The 15042-nt window shown below is 44.0% G+C and overlaps 1 non-coding gene across 1 annotated transcript; it reads left to right on the top strand.

Moving 5' to 3' along the window:
* The first annotated feature begins 2001 nt into the window (after positions 1–2001).
* On the top strand, positions 2002–2108 carry Gm22798. The gene has a single exon (XR_003954843.1). It is a non-coding gene; the product is annotated as a U6 spliceosomal RNA (small nuclear RNA).
* Positions 2109–15042: the final 12934 nt, after the last annotated feature.

Below are 15042 nucleotides of genomic sequence, written 5' to 3'. Positions count from 1 at the left end.
GTTTATAGTTAATTAAGTCCTGTCCTAAGGAACGTTATTCTGCCCAGTGTCCCTGTCAAAATAGCAAATGTAGGTATATCCTTGTGACCTTTGTCCTCAAATGATTGGACCAGAAGTAGGCACGTGACTCAAGCATGGCATCCTGGGTTGATCAGGGGCCCCAGATGAAGAGGTAAGTTCAAAGAGGGATCCATGTGCCAGTCATATCCCTACCCACAGGACTTTTAGTTGAGAAATACACAGAGACTCTGGCTATTTGCTAAAGGGAGCAAGGTTGAAAGGTCTACTGGTAAGGTCATGAGGAGCCTTAGTCATCTTCTGTTAAGTACAAGCCAAAATGGCCAGAAAGCTAAAACTACAGATTAAGCAGACAGTGTAATAGAGAGACGACTGTTAAGGTGATGGTGGTGAGAGGAGTAGCTAAAGATCACACATCCAGAGCAGCAGGACTTGAGGTTGGCTGAGCATCCTCATGAGAAACCACAGTACAGTTCATGCTCATGCAGACTAGGGGTCCTCAGTGTCAAAGGTCTCCAGCAGGAGTCTTCTCCAACTCTAATCACGCTGGGGCTTCATTAGAGAGATGCCCCTGCTGTATCCTGCGCTTCTTGCCACTCAAGAAGCACCCATCATCCCTTACTCCCTCCTGAATCTGGGCCATAGCATGATGGTCAGGAAGTGTCGCCAAGGTTACCAACCCTCTTGTTACTTAGCTCAATACAACCCCTTGTAGATGCAGCAGCCACTTAGTCTGAGATACTGTCTTTCAATATTACCTTCCCAACAAGAAGGCCTGAAAGACTCCAAGCCAAAAAGTAGACCAACAAAAGTGTTCTCTGTCATATGAATAGTGCTTCCTGGTCTACCTGGAGGAAGGCAACTGTTTTGTCTGCCCCTGTCTGTTGGCCTCCTCCGGGGACCTCTTCTGTCATTTACGAGAGCCTACTCTGTGTCCTGTGACTCCAGTTTCTACATAAGTCACAGGAGTGCAGCTGCAGAAGTACCTTTTCAAATCTGCCGTGCCTGAAATATCCAAGTGCCATCCTGCTTCTCCATTTGTATTTTCCTGCCAAACAGCAGGCTTGGAAGAGACACAAAATCAGCATTGTTATGAGCTCTGCCTAAGCTTGGGAGGGTAGGAGAACCCTAGTCTCCATATGCATGAACGTGGCCAATATTTCACTCCCCAAGGGCATCAAGATGAAGGGACACCTGAGCTGAATTCAGAAATGGATGCTTCCTGTGGATGGGCTGGCGGCAGCTCTAGCATTCATTTTCCTTCTTTCAAGTAAGACTGTAGCTGAGGTTTCTACCATATTTGCCATCTTACCTACCTAGATCTGCTACCTTACGTATCAGACAGATAGGTAGCCACCCACCAGTTCTCCCAGCCAATTAGTAAACTTGGTAGTGCCTTAGTGGATATCCTGGATCACTGGCTCCTACCACCATGGCTGTCAGTGTGCTCATACAGGGACTGATTCCAGGGAAGTGAATGCTGCCTCCTTCTCCTTTGCTGATAGTGGTGACTCTGCTGCTAAACAAATCAAGATGACCTCCTACCATCAGTACAGGTCCCGCTCTCTGCCAGGGATTGTGATTTGCCCCCATAGCCTGGCATTCTGAGATCTCAGCTGTGTCCTTGAACCATTTTCAAGTGCGTCAAGGACTCCAATTGGCCATGCTGCAGGCCTGACTCACAGCTCCCCAGGTACTGCTTCAAGCCAGTTTCCTCCTCCTCCTCCTCCTCCTCCTCCTCCTCCTCCTCCTCCTCCTCCTCCTCCTCCTCCTTCTCCTCCTTCTCCTCCACCACCACCACCTCAGCACACAAACAAAAGCAGTTTCTAGGTTTGCTGAGCTCTCCTCAGATGCAGGCCTGGAGCTGAGGGCAGCAGCCTGGTACCCTCAAGCTTTCCTTTCAAGGTGGAGCCTTATTTCTGCTATGAAAACTTAGGAGATCTACGGGGTCCCTTTTCTCATAGTTAAAAAACCTGGGGTCCTGTGCTCGCTTCGGCAGCACATATACTAAAATTGGAACGATACAGAGAAGATTAGCATGGCCCCTGCGCAAGGATGACACGCAAATTCGTGAAGCGTTCCATATTTTTGAGACTGCCATATCCGGGGATCCATCCCATAATCAGCTGACACCATTGCATATACCAGCAAGATTTTGCTGAAAGGACCCTGATATAGCTGTCTCTTGTGAGGCTATGCCGGGGCCCGGCAAACACAAAAGTGGATGCTCACAGTCAGCTATTGGATGGAACACAGGGCCCACAATGGAGGAGCTAGAGAAAGCACCCAAAGAGCTAAAGGGGTCTGCAACCCTATAGGTGGAACAACAATATGAACTAACCAGTACCCCGGAGCTCTTGTCTCTAGCTGCATATGTAGCAGAAAATGGCCTAGTCGGCCATCATTGGGAAGAGAAGCCCCTTGGTCTTTCAAACTTTATATGCCTCAGTACAGGGGAACGCCAGGGCCAAGAAGTGGGAGTGGGTAGGTAAGGGAGTGGTGGGGGGGAGGGTCTGGGGGACTTTTGGGATAGCATTTGAAATGTAAATGAAGAAAATACCTAATTAACAAATAAATTAAAAAAAATGGGGTCAATCTTTGAAAGTTCAGTACCTTATACAGGAAAAATGATGGAAGCCAAGGTCTGGCTTTGGGTTCCCTGGTCTAGCCCCAGAGATTCTGTCTCAGAGCATCCAGGTAAGTGTAACACACATGTTACTACATTGCACATAGAAATGACTATATATTTTTTTAAAAAGAAAAGAAAAGAAAAAGAAATGACTATATAGGTGCATCTACATTGTTGTAGTAGAAACCAAAACAAACAAACAAACAAACAAAGGAGAGAGGGTTATATATGGGGTCTTGTCTAGGAATGGAGGAGACTTCATTAGCTAATTAAATGATATTGTAAAAATGAGTTCCCTTCCCCCAGGCCACATCTGGAAAGTTAAAGTCTTACCAACATCTTTGCAGCTCCAAAGGTCATTGATGCAGTGTTAGTTAGTAATCTCTTACTGCCCTCAGTGTTTATTATCTCTTCTAGACAATTAATTATTATTGCAAGGAGTCATACACTTGGTCCAGCCCCGAATATTTTATCATTTTCCTTTCACACAGTTGACTAAGATTTAGAAGTCTAGGTGGGTAGAGTGGGTAATAAGTGGGAGTTTAAAAGAATGAGGCAGCTGCAGTATAATCGAAACCTTCCCCTTCAAATAAACATAACCATAATGAACCTGTGGTAAACTGTAAAGAAAGAAACTGCACAGTTGTGTGTTCTAGGAGGTGCTATAAGCAAAGAAGTCTAATTATGGGAGAAGATGCTGACTAGCAAGACGAGATTGAGAGATGTCAGGTTGGGGACTAGACAGAAGATGGCCACCACCAGTGAACTAACTCAGGGAGTTTGCACATTTTGGCAGTCCCAATAGAAATTAACCTAAGGAGGCAAACATACCGCAAAGCTTATGGAACTCAAAACACTAGGAGGCATAGAACTGGAGACAATAGGAGGAAGAAGATATGGTATTTTAAATGTGAGGATCTGAAATATTTTTTCTGATTTCCTTCAAGGGTTGCTCAGCGACTAAGTATTCAACCAAAATCAACTATTTCCTGCTCGAGACATGGAAATGGATGCATTTAGTGAGACTCCTAAGGAGGTTGGGATGCAGGACGTGGACAGACTCTACCTTGAGGTATCCTCAGTAGTGGGTTAGGCACGTGGGATTTCAGACAGAAGTTGTGTTCTCAGAGACCATACCCACCCTTGCAAATAATGTTTAGTGATGGTTACACACAATTTCCTGTGAATCGAATTTCTTCACATAAACTCGTAATTTCATAAGTGCTATTCCTAAAAACATTGGAAAGAGAAAGCAGTGGCATAGGTATTTAAAACAAACAAATTTACCATAGGGACATGGTTGCTGCTACCGCTGGTAAGTCTATTTTTTTTTTCAGATTCCATCCATTCTGCAAGAAAACACTAGATTTAGACAAAATTCGGAGTTCACAAAGCTCAGAAGCAAACCTTCTCTTCCCAGTGGGAAAACCTGTCTTGTCCCAGGGTAGTCAGTAACCCCCATCTTCCCTTATATATATGTCTTAGTCAGGGTTTCTATTCCTGCACAAATATCATGACCAAGAAGCAAGTTGGGGAGGAAAGGGTTTATTTGGCTTACACTTCCATACTGCTGTTCATCACCAAGGAAGTCAGGACTGAAACTCAAGCAGGTCAGAAAGCAGGAGCTGATGCAGAGGCCATGGAGGGATGTTCTTTACTGGCTTGCTTCCCCTGGCTTGCTCAGCCTGCTTTCTTATAGAACCCAAGACTACCAGCCCAGAGATGATCCCACCCACAAGGAGCCTTTCCCCTTGATCACTAATTGAGAAAATGTCTTACAGTTATATCTCATGGAGGCATTTCCTCAACTGAAGCTCCTTTCTCCGTGATAACTCCAGCTGTGTCAAGTTGACCCAAAACTTGACACAAGTTGTAGCAAATGAGCTCAGAGATCTGCCTGCCTTTGTAAGCACAAACAATAAGTTTAGCTGGGTGGGGAGCTATCCTGAGATTAGCATTCCCACTACACCTGGACCTATACTTGCTCTGTCCCAGGCTGACCTTGAACTCAGAAATCTACCTGCCTGTGCATCTTTCTGACACAAGGTGGATCATTAGTGCAGCTGCCTTTGTTCTTTTAGGTTCATGAAGCCCCTCATACTATTAATATTTCATCCTCATATTTTGCATAGTTGGGAAATTATACATTCTTGAACTCATATTTTCATAATTCTTTCCCACAGTCTTAAAGGCTGTCCTGAAGATCATAGCATTTACCATTTTGCTAAGAACATTAGATACACCCTCGCCTACCAGACTCATACTGCTTCTAATTATCATGGCGTTAACCTTAACAGGGAGAGCATTCTCCAAACAAGGTACATGAAAATATGTACATTCTTATACAAACAAACCCCACACCCACAGCAACCATCAGCACTTGTGAAGGCCCACCCCCTGCTAACTTTGTCCCAAGGATGGGAACTGTGTCTCATTGTCCCTTCCAAAGTGGCCATGCAGGACTCAGCACTGCCCCACAGCCCCACAGCTCTCCAAATCCACCCGTGACCCCATGATGTTTCTCCTTTAAAAAGTCTTAGCTGCTATCAGATTGCAGCAGTGTCCTGGAATTTCTTTATGGGTTATGCGTACAGTAGGCACTGGCCATCATCTGTACTTCAATTCCCTCAAAGATAAAATTTAACTGTGCTAGTTAACCATTTCCTGACCTGAATAGGGTATGGTTTCTCTGTCAGTATCTCATAGGCTATAAGCCCAGTAGATACTGGATTCCTGCCCAGTGCCTGCCCCAGGTCTAAGGAATTAGTTGCCTTGGGAAGTGGAGGGATCAAGTGGTGGAAGCAGAACTTGTTCAACTACTCGCTGCTGCTGTCTTATGAGAAGCCTGGTTGAGCCCTGCAGTTGGTAATAGAGGATGTCTATAGTCGGAATCAGTGGTACCAGAATATGGGTGGAATGTATAGACCAACCTGTACTTTTAGAAGAAAGTGTTCTGCCCTACCCTGCTCCGAGAACAAGGGGATGAATTACAACTGAGAAAGTCAAAAATAAAGGGAAGTTGAGCTTTTTATAAGGATATGAAATAGCAGCAACCCTCAGCATCAGAGCAGTAAACCCATGAGGAGATAAAAAGATCAGAGAGAAGGCACTCAAAATATCTGATTGATAGGGAAGCTGGGCTGGGGAGCATGTAGAGCAGATCCATCAGCAAATAGCTCCCAGATATTTCACCCAGAAAATAGGCAGGTCACCGCTGTTAACATTCAGAATGGAATCATTCATTTTCACTGACCCCAACAAACCTTAACAACCAGCAGGCGGAGAGCAGAGCAGAGCAGAGCCTGCGTGCCCAGAGAAAACAAGGCATGGAGTTCATTTCCCCAAACCTGCCTCATGCAGTCAGACGTTCCTCTTTATACAAAGAGGTGGAAGGACCCATATTTTCACTGTGTGGCTCAGAAAGGAATGCATGGTGCCCTGGTCTTGACACATCAGATTTCTGTGCATTGCTTCAAAAGTTCAATGAATGAATGATACATGTATACATGAATCCATGTACCAACAAAGCATGTCACTAAAAGGAGCCCATTAATTATGGCAGTAAGCATGGAAACACTTGCTCGAGAGGGATTTGGGCTTAGGTGAGAACTTCTTTTTGAATCTTAGTAACACAATGTCTTTCTCATGTAGTAAAACTTCAGTATTTACCAGCTCCAACTACATTTATCTGGCTGAAAAACAAATAAACAAACAAACAAACCATTTCTTTCCTGGAACCGTTTAGAAGGCAACTCTGGAGGTGGATTTCTAGACACTTTGAGCACCAGGTTGCCTTATCTGTCACCATATTCTAGCCCTGCAATGGTGGCCTGCAAAGGTCCCTCGGGCTGAAACAAGTGGGCAGCACTGCCAGCTCACCGTAGGTATGCTCCTTGTGAGAGAAGCCGGCCTCTTCTATCATCTCCTGAGTCTGCTTTAATGTTTCAGACACCTGGGAGCATTTCCCTGGAGGCGTCCCCAGCTGGGTCTCCACCCTGACACCTGGAGGTGATAGTGCCACCCGGCTCCACCCTGCTCCCACGGGAGCAAAAAGATACTTGGTCTGCAACCAGGTGTTAACACCCAGGGAAGGCAACAAGTTCAGAGCTGCAGGGATCTGTTACCCTTCTCTCAGTCAGAGTGCTGAGAGAGAGAGAGAGAGAGAGAGAGAGAGAGAGAGAGAGAGAGAGAGAGAGAGAGAGAGAGAGAGAGCTTACAGCACAGTCAAGAGCATCTGCCAGGGCAGGGTTCTTCATTCCTCCCAGCCATCAGAAACATGGAAGGCAGGGTGAAAACTAGATTCCTGATCCTCTCAGCCTCAGAGATAGAACACGTTCCCAGTAGTCCTGATGCTGACAGCAGGTGAGGGTCATTCTGCGGGAGGGGAGAGGTGGGATGCTCGCAGGCTAGGCATATGTGCCTGAGTGAAGTTTGCCCTTGAATACCTTCCACAGCTTTCCTCATATTCGTGAGGTGAATTAATCTAACATAACAACAACAACAATGCAAGCTAGTACCTGTAAGAACACCAAGTAGGTCAGAAATGTTGGATGAGGGCTGGAGCTCACAGAAAGAGTACAAAGCACAAACATACCAGAGTGAGCGAAGTTCCCTCCACAGGCTGTGCTCAGCTTTGTTGCGTAAGAGTTGAGCATTGGTTCGCTCAAAGCCACATTGAAATAAAGAGATTTGAATTGGAATTAATATTCTCACCCTACAGGAATTTATTTTTAATTACAGATAATTACACTGAATTACAAGATGATTTGAAGCATTATACTAATTCAGGAGTAATAAAGCATGAATTACTGATGTAATCTTTGAAAATGTAATTTATCAATCAGCACTGGAACAGTAACAGACAAAGGGTCATGATCTGACATTGCTGTTTTATGGTGTCATGTTATAACTGCCTTCTACTCACCCTTTACGAGACTCCATAGGGCAATGGTGACCCAAATGATGCAAATGATCTACAATCCCTCAGACCCTGAAGGCTGATCTGTCGCCTGGTTGGACCTTGGAATTCCTTGGTTTTTCAGAGACAGGAGAACCCATGCAAGCATATACTTGTGTCCAATCAGAACTTGATTCAAATTTCAGCTAGGAAATTCACCTCTGCTAGCTGTGTGACCTTAAGTGAGATACTTCAGCTGAGTCTCAGTGGGTGGCAGTCTTATAACCAAGGCTGTTCTTCTGATAGGTACATGACATCATGCATAAACTGTCAGACAAGGAAGGATCCAACAAATGGGATTAAAGACAGAGCCGGCCCTGACCTGCCATGCTGCTAACAGAAGGACACTTAGCTGGCTATTATGTTTAGAAACTAGAGGCAATTCTTCCAAGGAACCATTCCAGACTCAATGGTGTAGGGGTAGTAGGCCTGCCTAGCTTGTGTGGCTTGCAGCTCCCACTGTGAGGATACGACTACCTTAGCTTGCAGGCCCATGGAAGCTGTTTACACCAGTGCCAGGAAAACGAACTGCTTATCTTACTCACTAAACATCTGCCCACCATAATTTTTAAAGGTAAGGGAGCGAGGACTACAGAGGAAGGACAGGAGAAGGAAGAGAGGCCATAGATAACAAACATCTCCAACATTGACTGATAATTCCTACAGCAGGAGAGCTGTGGCTGCTTACGCGGAGTGAAAAGACTGCAAGGGAAAGAAGGCCAGGAAGACGCACCGTCTGGGAGTCAGTTTGGTTGGCCTGTTATTACATGATGCTCTTTTTGTAGAGAGAAAACAACAACAACAACAACAACAAACAGAAAAAGATTAGCCAAGTTCAAAGCCCATCGTGGTGGCACATACCTTTAATCCCAGCACTCGGGAGGCTGAGGCAGGCAGATTTCTGAGTTCAAGGCCAGCCAGGTCTACAGAGTGAGTTCCAGGACAGCCAGGGCTATACAGAGAAACCCTGTCTTAAAAAAAAAAAAAGATTAGCCAAGTTCAAAGAGTCAGTGGTGAGTAGAGTCGGGACAAAGACCCACACCTGTCTCACGCCAAATTTCACATGCTTGGGGTTACATTGTCCTGTCTTTATCGAAACAGCTGACTCCTTCTACCAGAGCGTTGTTGTTTTAAAGCAGAAGTTAAGAAAGATGGTGGCCAGGGGAAGAAGAACCACACCATGTCAACCATAGCTGAAAAGTGGCCAAAGCACCTACCTACAAACAGAACAAAAATAAATGGCTAACGTACAGTCAATATCAGCTGGAAGACCTTTACCTTTTCTGGTATTCACAGGGCCAGGCAAGCCAGGTGGCAAAGGTAAGTGAAGGACCTGCTGGCACAGGAGAGAGTTGGAGCTAGGCAAAGCACCCATGGCTATCAAACTGTCATGGAGGAAAATCAACAGAAACAACAACACGGTTTCCTGGAGAACTTTTAGTGATCTCGAGAACGGGGTTCCGTTGCGCACACAAATTCATAGCTTTACTAAGATAAACCTGCATGCAGAGCCCAGTCAGACATTTGCATTTCAGTCAAGTTGACAAAATGATGAGTCAGAGGACCCCAGAGAACTGATGGAGGAGATTAGGTCTGCCATTGATGGAGTCCTCAAGATATAACCTGCTCAGACCTCTGGCTCTAAGCAGAGGTGAACTTAGCATCCTTCAACCACATGTGGCCATCGTATGAACCTGGCTCAGTTTTCCCCATGTTTATATGTGGCAGCAATAGGCTACCAACAGTTCAGTCCAAGTTGTAGAAAGCATTTTTGAACAAAGGCACACATCTAACTTAAAGAAGCATTTCTTTTCCTGTTGGAATATAAGGAAAGAATTTTTTCACATTGCTTCACTACCCAGTGATAAGCCAAATAAACCTTAAACTCCAAGCTTCTCCCTAGAGCTGTGTAGGGTAGATATGAGCCTGTTTTATCCTTAAGTGGGGTTTAAAAACAATAGTTTATAAGTAATGACAGTAAACATGACCCACTAATCAATTGCTCCTGTCAGATACAGTCCTTGTTATTAAATCTTTGATGTTAAAGAAAGGTGTGTGTGTGTGTGTGTGTGTGTGACTGAGCCTGAATGAATGAATGAATGAATGAATGCAGAAGGACTGTTGGTGATTACAATCCAAGTGTTTCTCAGTATCGTCAGTGAAGTGTCTGAATCAGAAGCAGCCAGATAGATCTAAAATGCATAACTCTCCAAGACGAGCTCAGAAATCTACCTGCATTTTAGCAACCTCCTCACAGAACTCAATTCTGCTACTTCATGAATGCTAAACTCTGTTGTAGAGAGTGAATGGGCAGACTTTGGAAGACAATGAAAGTTAAACTTAAAAACAAACAAACAAACAAACAAACAAAAAAACAAAAAAAAAACCCACTCTGGTTAATTTGGAAGTATAGGGCAAGAAGAATCCAGGATAGAGAACTCTAAGTGTTTTCTGGAGGCACCTGGAGACGAAATAGCTCTGGAAGTCTAACACCAAACAATGGTTTGTACAAGGAACTCATGAGAAGTGAAGAACAGAGCTCTCTCTGAAATACCAGTACCTGCCTCCTCAGATCCAGCCAGAGTGTCATGTACCAACAGGAATGGTTGCTCCTAGGATGGCTATTGCCTTAGAGCAGAGCTCTTAGCGTTCTTCTCAGAGCAGAATAACAACAGCTTGTGAATGTAAGAGGCTCCCCAGAGGAAGAGGGAATCCTGAGAGCGCACAGATCTTAAAAGACACAGACTAGATCCTTTGGGAAGACTGTAAGAGCTTGATAATTTGTTTGTCGTTCATGTGTAGGTGGCAAGGATCATTTGGGCATTTGATTGTCAGCACTTGTAAGTCCAAAATGAGAATGAAAAAAAAAAATCTCAGAAATGCATAAAGACTACATTGGATGAGTCAGAAGAGCAGGCAAGGAATCCAGGAAGCAGACTTGTGCCTTAGTTTACCTCTTTTAAGCAACCTCTATTTGTGGTTATTGCATATTCTAGCAGTGCTGCCTGCTTCTGACTGATTCTCCAAAGCTGGACTTGATGTTTGTGACTCGTGCCGTGTCCTTCTATGTGTGATGCCGAAATAATTGTAACTTGGGGTGTATCCCCTTCTAATAATGAAAGCAAATTTGATTTTTAGTTCAATGCAAATCATGTTCATTGATCTGTTTAAAGTTTTTCCTATTCATTCATTCATTCATTCATTCAAAAAAAATTATGTACTGGATGCTGAATTTGTGCCAGGTTCTCATTCTGGGGATGGAATGTTAAAGCACAGAAATGGGACCTTGCTGGGAAGTCCCTGTCTACTGTGGGACAGATGAAAAGGCAGAAAATTACAAGCAAAGAAACAGATATCCCAGAAGGACTATGACCTCAAGACCAGTAAAATGAAGATGCCAGGAGGAGAGCATGGAGCCTTTAATGTGAAATTTAACCAATATGCAGGATAAAGCTATTGACATATTGTGGTGTGTGTGTGTGTGTGTGTGTGTGTGTGATGCAGTAACCATGTGAAAAAGACAGGCATGGTGGTGCATGTTTGCAATCTAGTGTTGGGGAAGCCAAAGATATGGAACCCCTGGAGGTGTATTGGTTAGTCAGTTTAGCCAAATTAGTAAACCCCAAGTGCACTAAATCTAAGCCTCTGTGCCGAGCCTCTGATACTGCAGGTGAGGATGCCGCTGAGCCAGGCAGTACTCGCATTGGAATGGGTTGTGTGCTGAGGCTGTTTTAAGACTGACTAGATTTTTTCCATTTATTGTTTGTGGTAAGAGAAAGACTGTCACTGGAAACATAAGATTAAGTGACCCTGCTCTGTCCTACACGTTGAGATTTCACACACGACGGTTTTAATACGTGAAATGATAAATGAAAACTAGTTAAAAGACTCGCCATTTACAAACTAGTTACAAAAAGTTTTCCTTAACTCTAGAAGTGAGGCCAAGCACTGTAAGTCATGTGACAGGGATGCCACACAATGTCCAGAGATTCTATGCCCCAATCCCAGCAGGGAGCAACCTCATCTAGACATGATTATGGGTGTCCCAGGAAGCAGGAACAGCTACTTAATTCAATTCTAAAATTCCAGTCACCCAGATTTCTATTTTTTTTCCCTATAAAACACCAGCTAGTTTTTTGGATTAGTTTTTCTTCTTGATAATTTATTGGTTCCTGTCACATAGAGAAGAACACTGTGTCCAAAAAGACTTGGAGTTTGATGGAGACAAAGTGATGAAATGAGACACTTTGACTAAACTCCATCCTAAGTTTGATGACTCCACCCAGAAACAGAAGTGTGGCCTTTCTGAGTGCCCCTAGTCCTCAGGTTGGGGCACACAAGGCCATCACCAGACTAGGAAGATGGAAGCCATTTCTCCTTCACTAAAATACGTAGATAGTCCTGAAAGGTAGGCCCACTTGCCCCTGTCTCCTAAGCTATGATAGGAGCTGTTTGAGCCCACTTATTTCTGAAGGTCTACCCAGCTTTTAAAATCCTACAGTTCCAAGTATTTCTCGTAAAGAACAGTTCCCCAACTTTGCTATTCTGGATAAACATGATCTGGTCATACTGAAATTTCCTGTTCTTGGTAATTACAATTAATTAGCAGACTCTATGGCATAAAAAATATAATCATAGCACAACAAGGATTATAAAAGCTCTCCAGATGGTGATGTGATGAACGAAGAGAAGAAACTTCTTTTCCGATTCCAAGGCCCTATTTCAAGTGTTTGTAGGCTTCTCAGACTTGGGTGGCTACCAGCAAGTCATTAGTAGTTCCTGCAAGCCGGGCCCAGCTTTGGCTCGGCCTGGCTTTGAAAGACTCTAGTCTGGGCTGAAATTTCACTTGGAGTCTGGTCAGAAGTGGGCTGTGGACAGCAGCAAGAGCAGGCCTTTTTTGGTGTTTGAGGGCAAAGTCCTCTGAAGGGCCAGGTAGAAGAAAGGCTCTCCACACGGAGGGAGGCAGTCAAGGCCTGGAAGGCCTGCCTTGCTTGTGTTTGCTGCAAATCTCTCTCTCTCTTCTTTTTTTGTTTTTTTGAGACAGGGTTTCTCTGCATAGCCCTTGCTGTCCTGGAACTCACTTTGTAGACCAGGCTGGCCTCGAACTCAGAAATTCACCTGCCTCTGCCTCCCGAGTGCTGGGATTAAAGGCGTGTGCCACCACGCCCGGCTATGGATCTTCTGTATGCACTTGCCCCGAATGGGAACTAGGGTTCTGTTAAGGCCCTCCTTTTACATGGGTGTGTCTTGGAAGTGACTTTTCAACTCAGAAGCATTGGGCTACAGAGAAATTTGCAAGCAACCAGAGTCTTTGAAATCCTGGTGACCCCTGGTCTAGTCTGTGCCTCTCTTGCATTTCTCCTCCAGTTCTGGGTATCCTCCTCTCTGCTGTTATATGAAGGTGTGGATTCAAATTAACAACTCAGTATGAAACCTTTTCCTTCCATAGTACTTTCACAGAACCAAGCTGTTATAGCTGCATTTCCTTGCATGCAGAATGATAAATTCTGCCCTTGGGCCTAGAGATAATTTCGGATGTGTCTCCTAAAGAGTGTTCAGTCATTATTGCCCCTCAATCCAAGGTGTTGCCTTCTCAAGTACAGGACGAATGTAAAGAACACAGGCCTCAGAGTGCTAATAGATACATAACCCCACCCTCCTTTTCCCGGTGGAGTTGGCGTAGATGAAACTGCGGAGAGAGACTTAATAAAACGTGTGAGTGGGTGAGTTTAACTCAAACAAATGATTAACTAAAGTGTGAGGCGAAAAACAATAGCAGGAGCTGACAAAGGCAGGACACACCACTGAATCATGTCAGCCTTGCCGACTGACGTCACCCACCTCAAATAGTGAAGGGCAAGGTGACCTCCAGGGTCACAGTCTGCACGGTACCTCTCCCAGGTGCCATGGCTAATGGTGTATAAATACACAGCAGGGTGTTTGCAGCAAGCTGAGATGCACAGATCGGAACTGCTGCCCCAAACAGCTGTAAATGTCTTCATGTTTTCTAAAGAAGTTAATGGTCTCAAAATTTCACTCCCAGAGTTCGTATTTATATTCTGCCCACATGCATGCTTGTGTGTGTGTGTGTGCGCGTGTGTATGTTTGTATGTTTGTGTATGTGTATATATGTATATGTATGTGTGTGTATGTACATGCATTGGTGTGTGTCTGTGTGTATTTGTATACATAGGTATGTGTCTGTATATATGTGTGTCTGTGTGTGAATGTCATGTATGTGTATATGTAGGTGTGTGTATATGTGTATGTATGTGTATCTGTGTAAATAGGTGTATGTGTGTGTCTCTGTCTCTGTGTGTCTTTGTGTTTATGTTATGTGTATATGTGTGGATGTATATGTATGTATATACATAAGTGTGTATGTATGTATGTGTGAATGCATATGTCTGTGTGTGTCTGTGTGTCTGTGTGTGTTTCTGTGTGTATGTGTATATGAAGGTGTGTCTGTATGTGTCTGTAGGTATGCATATGTGTATGTATATGTATGTGTATGTATGTGTATGTGTAGAGGTGTGTGTGTGTGTGTGTGTGTGTGTGTGTGTGTGTGCATTTTTCCTCCTTCTCAGTTTGTCACTACCATTCTAACTTTGGGCTCTTATTACTAGCTGAGATGTCAGCTTATTGTCTGTGTTTCCCCACAGAAGAATGCAAGCTTTCATGTTAGATGAGGGATTTCTCTGTCTTCACTGCTCTATTCCCAACACACAGATTGCTGCCTGGTTCACAGAAGACGTGAGTGACACTAATCAAACTCCAGTGGGTGAATGAATGAATTTCAGTGACCATCAGTGGTTAACATCAACATGTCTTTTATACTGGCATTATCTCAGATTCGATTCAATTCTTTCTCCCCTCCCTATCCTTCACCTCAGGATTCTCTTCTCATAGACCCGTTGTGAGATGACCTTCTGCCATGAAGACAGAACCCTGGAGCTTCCACGTGGTCCACACCACTATTCTGCTGCACCAGGCTATGCACACATTTTTCTCTTTGTTTAGACAGCAAAGGAAAGGCCCGGTAGGGGAGCAAGCCAGGCAGAAATAGGATAATGGAGACCTTATTACCAGAAGAATCTCTGACCATGAAGCAACAGAAGGAAGGGATGGGTTAAGGCCATTGCTTCAGAGAACATCTTGAGATGCTAATTTCTTTCACTAAAACATATTTGTGAATCCATCTAGTTGGAGATGCTTCCCTGGGCCTCACTTTCAGAGAAACAACTCAAGAACTTTGAAGGGCGTTTTAGTAAATTATTGATTCCTACTTGAGGAAAATCCAAGTTCCTCTAAACTCTTACAGTTAATAAGATATATTAAATGATGGTTTAATAAACTCTTTAAGGACTCAGAATTTTGTTATATGACATCACCATTATAAATGATACAATTCTACAAATTTCCCTAATTTTCCATCATC

The sequence above is a fragment of the Mus musculus genome, chromosome 3 (assembly GCF_000001635.26).
Source record: "Mus musculus strain C57BL/6J chromosome 3, GRCm38.p6 C57BL/6J".
NCBI lineage: Eukaryota > Metazoa > Chordata > Mammalia > Rodentia > Muridae > Mus > Mus musculus.
The sequence above is the reverse complement of the archived record's forward strand: the minus strand, read 5'-3'. Positions and strand labels throughout refer to the sequence as shown.